The 7,500-nt window shown below is 38.8% G+C and overlaps 3 non-coding genes across 3 annotated transcripts in view; all 3 read left to right on the forward strand.

The window, feature by feature from the left end:
- Positions 1-2,530: 2,530 nt before the first annotated feature.
- LOC135267521 (small subunit ribosomal RNA) lies at positions 2,531-4,453 on the forward strand. Its single transcript, XR_010335939.1, has one exon. It is a non-coding gene; the product is annotated as a small subunit ribosomal RNA (ribosomal RNA).
- Positions 4,454-6,511: 2,058 nt separating this feature from the next.
- On the forward strand, positions 6,512-6,668 carry LOC135267519 (5.8S ribosomal RNA). Its single transcript, XR_010335937.1, has one exon. It is a non-coding gene; the product is annotated as a 5.8S ribosomal RNA (ribosomal RNA).
- A 476-nt stretch (positions 6,669-7,144) lies between these two features.
- Positions 7,145-7,500, forward strand: part of LOC135267518 (large subunit ribosomal RNA) — a 4,038-nt gene continuing 3,682 nt past the window's right edge. The window contains exon 1 of the ribosomal RNA XR_010335936.1: positions 7,145-7,500. This exon is cut by the window's right edge and continues 3,682 nt beyond it. This is a non-coding gene — a ribosomal RNA (large subunit ribosomal RNA).

The following is a 7,500-nucleotide window of genomic DNA, read 5'->3' on the forward strand; positions in this document are numbered from 1 at the left end:
CGACGTTTATTCGCACGTGCTGCCGACTGCGACGAAATGCAGCGTTCATAGTACAAACGAAGTACGACGTTCACAAAGTGATGAAGTAAAACGTAAACAATAAATAATAATAATGCAACCCACAATACACTAATTGTGTATTAAAATTGCATAACCTACACGAAGTACGACGTTCAAGAATACTAAAGAATTTTATTTGTGTTGTATATAATGAAAAAACAGCAAATTTTTTTGCAAATTACGTATCTGTAAATAAATGTAAACATTTAGCAACTAATCAAAATTGTTTTTTTTGCCTAGATATTAAAGTAAAACATAAAAATACATTAAATTTATAAAATGCAACCCGCAGCACACTAGATGTGCATTAATATTGCATAACCTTCACGAAGTACGACGTCCAAAAATATTAATTTTTTTTTATATTGAGGTTAAAAGTGAGAAAACATAAATTAATAATAATGCAACCTGCAATACACTTAATATGTACTGATCTTGCATAACCTTTACGAAGTACTACGTTCAAGTATAAATTAATATTATTGTGACTCGCAATACACTAAATTTGTATCAATATTGCATAACCTACACGAAGTACGACGTTCAAGAATATTAAAGAATTTTATTTGTGTTGTATATAATAAAAAAACAGCAAATTTTTTTGCAAGTTACGTATCTGTAAATAAATGTAAACATTCAGCAACTAATCAAAAATGTTTTTTTGCCTAGACATTAAAGTAAATCATAAGAATACATTAAATTTATAAAATGCAACCCGCAGCACAACAGATGTGCATCAATATTGCATAACTGTTACGAAGTACGACGTCCAAAAATATTAAATTTTTTTTTATATGAAGGTAAAAAGTGAGAAAACATAAATTAATAATAATGCAACCTGCAATACACTTAATGTGTACTGATGTTGCATAACCTTCACGAAGTACTACGTTCAAATATAAATTAATATTATTGCGACCCGCAATACACTAAATTTGTATCAATATTGCATAACTTACACGAAGTACGACGTTTAAAAATATTAAATGTTTTATTTGTAGTTTGCATATAATAAAAAAAAAACAAATTTTGATGTAAATTACGTATCTATAAATAAACGTACACATTTAACAATTAAATAAACATAGTATTTTGGCCTAGATATTAAATTAAAACATAAAAATGCATAATATTTATTAAAATGCAACTTGCAATACACCAAATGTGTATTAATATTGCATAACCTTTACGAAGTACGACGTTCACGAAGTACGTCGTTTACGAAGTGCGACGTTTACGAAGTACGTCGTTTACGAAGTGCGACGTTCACGAGGTACGTCGTTTACGAAGTGCGACGTTCACGAAGTACGTCGTTTACGAAGTGCGACGTTCGCGAAGTACGACGTCTACACATTAGGGCACTCAAAATTATTGTTACGTTGTACGACATTCAGACGTTCCAACTGCGACTAACTACAGCATTCATTTGACTTTGCACATACGACGAACGAAGTACGACGTTTACGAAGTACGGCGCTTAAAATAATTTTGTTTTTATTAATTAATTATTTTTTTTAAAACAAACGTTTTTATAATTAAATTTTATAATGGTTTAAATATAAAATATGACTTTTTAATATTATCAATATTTAAAATATTTTCTCCCTTTTGTGTGTATGCCTTATAGTTATAGAGCTGTGCGCTTCGGTAGACGTCGCCTGTGGAGCTATGTCAGTGGAGCGGTGCGCACATCCAATACCGAGCGGCTGCCTCGATCGGTGTCGCGCTGGTATACATATGGTAGTGGTGTGTGTCGATGCGTTGAGTGAGGCGATATGAACGGTGTAACGGTTTAGTCGAAGTTTATCATAAATGACGACGACAAAACGACCGATTATGTATACGTTCTGCATTTGCTTCCAATTTATCGACGTTTATCGCACATTTCCGCTATCGAATTCGAATAGGGCTTTGCTTGCGAGATTGCTTTATTTTGTGATTTTGTGGCTCGCCCAGTTCCCCACAGCGAGATTGCGGATGCGGCAAAACGTATTCTCTTACGTTGGCGGTCCTTATGCAATCAAACTTTGTTGAACTAACAAATGTTTGTGATTTAAACAAACAAAAATAATAAATGCGTCAACTCTCTAATATCCGAGCGAGAATATTTATATAATATTCGTAACGTTTATGGATTCGAAAGAATTTCATAAATTCACGTCGCATTCAATCTTGCGAAGAGTGAAGAGAATGTTTGAACTTTTAAATCGGCAAAGGTAAAAAATAATATTATAAATATTATTATTATGCCTTTATTGACCGATATATGTGTTGTGGTGTTTAACGACTACGACGACGATGATGACGATACATTTATCTCTATATCGTACGAAGAAAAGAAGAAACAGCGTGGCGTTACTTTCTTATATGTTAGATTGTTTCGCACAAACGCGCATATTCTTCATCTTTATAAACGATGATGATGAGTATTTTATTCTCTCGTCTGTCTCAAAAAACACAAAAACACAGTTCCCTGGTTGATCCTGCCAGTAGTCATATGCTTGTCTCAAAGATTAAGCCATGCATGTCTCAGTACAAGCCAAATTAAGGTGAAACCGCGAAAGGCTCATTAAATCAGTTATGGTTCCTTAGATCGTACCCACATTTACTTGGATAACTGTGGTAATTCTAGAGCTAATACATGCAAACAGAGCTCCGACCGGAGACGGAAGGAGCGCTTTTATTAGATCAAAACCAATCGGTGGCGGTTTCGCCGTCATCGTACAACTTGGTGAATCTGAATAACTTTACGCTGATCGCACGGTCTCGCACCGGCGACGCATCTTTCAAATGTCTGCCTTATCAACTGTCGATGGTAGGTTCTGCGCCTACCATGGTTGTAACGGGTAACGGGGAATCAGGGTTCGATTCCGGAGAGGGAGCCTGAGAAACGGCTACCACATCCAAGGAAGGCAGCAGGCGCGCAAATTACCCACTCCCGGCACGGGGAGGTAGTGACGAAAAATAACGATACGGGACTCATCCGAGGCCCCGTAATCGGAATGAGTACACTCTAAACCCTTTAACGAGGATCAATTGGAGGGCAAGTCTGGTGCCAGCAGCCGCGGTAATTCCAGCTCCAATAGCGTATATTAAAGTTGTTGCGGTTAAAAAGCTCGTAGTCGAATTTGTGTCCCGCGCCGCCGGTTCATCGTTCGCGGTGTTAACTGGCGTTTCGCGGGACGTCCTGCCGGTGGGCTTAGCTCGAGAGGGCGGCCCAACTCAATCCCGCCGCGGTGCTCTTCATTGAGTGTCGAGGTGGGCCGGCACGTTTACTTTGAACAAATTAGAGTGCTTAAAGCAGGCTAAAACTTCGCCTGAATACTGTGTGCATGGAATAATGGAATAGGACCTCGGTTCTATTTTGTTGGTTTTCGGAACCCCGAGGTAATGATTAATAGGAACGGATGGGGGCATTCGTATTGCGACGTTAGAGGTGAAATTCTTGGATCGTCGCAAGACGGACAGAAGCGAAAGCATTTGCCAAAAACGCTTTCATTGATCAAGAACGAAAGTTAGAGGTTCGAAGGCGATCAGATACCGCCCTAGTTCTAACCATAAACGATGCCAGCTAGCGATCCGCCGACGTTCCTCCGATGACTCGGCGGGCAGCTTCCGGGAAACCAAAGCTTTTGGGTTCCGGGGGAAGTATGGTTGCAAAGCTGAAACTTAAAGGAATTGACGGAAGGGCACCACCAGGAGTGGAGCCTGCGGCTTAATTTGACTCAACACGGGAAACCTCACCAGGCCCGGACACCGGAAGGATTGACAGATTGAGAGCTCTTTCTTGATTCGGTGGGTGGTGGTGCATGGCCGTTCTTAGTTGGTGGAGCGATTTGTCTGGTTAATTCCGATAACGAACGAGACTCTAGCCTGCTAAATAGGCGTATTTCGACATCCCAAATGCCGGCTGGAGCCGGGTTCGCCCGGTCTCTATGTGCGGTTTTTACTGTCGGCGTACAAACAATTCTTCTTAGAGGGACAGGCGGCTTCTAGCCGCACGAGATTGAGCAATAACAGGTCTGTGATGCCCTTAGATGTTCTGGGCCGCACGCGCGCTACACTGAAGGAATCAGCGTGTCCTCCCTGACCGAGCGGTCCGGGTAACCCGCTGAACCTCCTTCGTGCTAGGGATTGGGGCTTGCAATTGTTCCCCATGAACGAGGAATTCCCAGTAAGCGCGAGTCATAAGCTCGCGTTGATTACGTCCCTGCCCTTTGTACACACCGCCCGTCGCTACTACCGATTGAATGATTTAGTGAGGTCTTCGGACCGGTGCGCGGTGGCGTTTCGACGTTGCCGATGTTGCTGGGAAGATGACCAAACTTGATCATTTAGAGGAAGTAAAAGTCGTAACAAGGTTTCCGTAGGTGAACCTGCGGAAGGATCATTAACGTGTAAATGTTGTTGTTTAGTTGTCACACATACACACACATTTTGTCTGTGCTGATCAACAAAAAACACACATACATACACTATTCGTATGATGATCAATTCTCATACAAAATTCTTTATTATGCGTCGAACGGAAAAGCAACAACGGGTCGTCTTGCATTAAGCGGATCTGTTGTTACGTTTTTCGATTTATTTTATAAATCGATTGTAAACGTGCCGTAAACGACGTTTTCAAAGAATTTTTTCGAACATTAACACGAATCAATATTGTCGAAAGATGGTTATGTGCTAACGTTTTATTATTGCTTTCGCAGTGCCGGTCTTAGCGTATTTCCATCATCGTATTCGCTTCGAAAAAAAGTACTAATACACAGTGGTGGTGTATAATTAATGTGCAAGAGATGTTGTTGTTGTTGTTGTAGTATTTGTATATGGTTGGAGTTATTTATAATAACAAACAAGAATGAATGAATGAATAATAATGGTGTCTGCCAATACGATCGTACTTTATGTACACGACTAAAACTTTATACATACAAACCATAATAATAAATAAACTCGAAACAACCAACAACAAAATTAATACGCTACTGTACATACAAATACACATTTATACATACCATCATTTTACTTAACCGATGGTGAGTGATGTTTGAAAAATAAACGCTTAGGCTTACGGTTTTGTAAGCCAGTCTTTGCGTATTTTCTTCATCGTATTCGCTTCGGAAAAAAGAAAATAAAGATGGTGTATAATTAATGTGTAAAAGAGATGTTGTAGTTGTAATTTAATTTGTAAATGGTTGGAGTTTATTAATAAATAAAAGGGGCTGTCTATTCGTCTGTACTTTATGTACAAGACTAAAACTTTATACATACAAACCATAATAATAAATAAACTCGAAACAACCAACAACAAAATTAATACGCTACTGTACATACAAATACACATTTATACATACCATCATTTTACTTAACCGATGGTGAGTGATGTTTGAAAAATAAACGCTTAGGCTTACGGTTTTGTAAGCCAGTCTTTGCGTATTTTCTTCATCGTATTCGCTTCGGAAAAAAGAAAATAAAGATGGTGTATAATTAATGTGTAAAAGAGATGTTGTAGTTGTAATTTAATTTGTAAATGGTTGGAGTTTATTAATAAATAAAAGGGGCTGTCTATTCGTCTGTACTTTATGTACAAGACTACAAAAACGTTTTATAACAATAAAAAGCTCGAAACAACCAATAACAAAATATACTACTACTATACTACTATACATACAAACGCACATTTATAAATACATAAAATCAATTTACTTTATCGATAGTGAGTGATGTTTGGAAAAAAACGCTTAGGCTTACGGTTTTCGGGTACCTGGGTTCCGCATGCGTCGAAGTAATAATTTACTTTAACGACGCGACGAACCGTAGGAATCTAAATAAAAAAGTTTATTAACTTTTTTAGATTCTGTGGGTTTTAAATGATATACGCCCGACTGACGAAGGAACGTTTTGCACTGCCTGTGCTTTTCTTTTGATTCGTTTTTATGTCGACGGACGTTCTTAGAATGCCCACCAAACGACGTATCACACAAAACACCCTACAATTGTATTGTTTGGTAAATATTGTTGTGATTAAGTTTGTAGCTGTGGCGTTTGTTTGAAGAAAACGTCTGGTTTTTCGACATATTTTCTATTTAATAAATATACATAATGCTTATCGCAAAAGGAGCAGAGTTTTATAGACAAAGTTGATAGAGAAAAAAAACCTAATAGATATATATACGTATTTATAAAACGTTAATATCATCGGGTTATTCTTTATGTAAACTTAAACTATAACTGCATACTCTTTTCGATAAGTAGAAACAAATGCCACTTTAATTAAATAAAATATTATAAAATATAACGCCGAACGTTTCTTTCGATTGGTCCGTTTCTCACATATACATCACAATTGTAATAACCTTAAGTAGTTATTTTTGTTGTTGTGTGATGATGAAACGATTTCGATGTGGAACGGTGCGTTATGTAATAATATTTTAAATTTGTTTGAAAAGATTACCCTGAACGGTGGATCACTTGGCTCGTGGGTCGATGAAGAACGCAGCTAATTGCGCGTCAACTTGTGAACTGCAGGACACATGAACATCGACATTTCGAACGCACATTGCGGTCCTCGGATATACTGTTCCCGGACCACTCCTGGCTGAGGGTCGTGTCAATTTCAAAGACTGCTCGGTTTTTGTCTTAAACACAGCGCACAATGTTGTGTAGACAATTACGTCGGAGCGTGTTGGGTGCAAATATGACGCGTTACTATAATTGTTAATTGATTGTCGGTTGTCATAATAAAATATTATGCAACGTAGACAACAATAAAAACAATATAAATAATAACGCGGCATCCTAAAACGCAATAGCGGCTGACATTCTTATTAGTTTGTTGGTACAAGTTGGTTTAGACGTAGCACGTCCGATATTAAAAAGCAGCCACAACGCTTAAATTTCGAACGAAGCGATCGTCGTGTCCGAGACGTTAAAGTTGTTTATATGCATATTTTATGCACTATAATTAACAACAACAACATTCTCGCAACGACGTCAGATCGATGTTTGAAATTGTTTGGAGGCAGCCATATAAACGGAATACGTGTAATTATCGTCTGACAAAATAAAGGCAAATTTATATTTGCGACCTCAGAGCAGGTGAGACTACCCGCTGAATTTAAGCATATTATTAAGCGGAGGAAAAGAAACTAACTAGGATTTCCTTAGTAGCGGCGAGCGAACAGGAAAAAGCCCAGCACTGAATCCCGCGGCCGAAACCGGACGCCGGGAAATGTGGTGTTAGGGAGGATCCGTCATCCCGAGATTGTGCGACGCGTCCAAGTCCATCTTGAACGGGGCCACAGCCCATAGAGGGTGCCAGGCCCGTAGTGACCGTTGCCGATAACGGGAGGATCTCTCCTCAGAGTCGGGTTGCTTGAGAGTGCAGCCCTAAGTGGGTGGTAAACTCCATCTAAGGCTAAATATGACCACGAGACCGAT

This window comes from Tribolium castaneum, unplaced genomic scaffold (genome assembly GCF_031307605.1).
Source record: "Tribolium castaneum strain GA2 unplaced genomic scaffold, icTriCast1.1 ptg000048l, whole genome shotgun sequence".
Lineage (NCBI taxonomy): Eukaryota > Metazoa > Arthropoda > Insecta > Coleoptera > Tenebrionidae > Tribolium > Tribolium castaneum.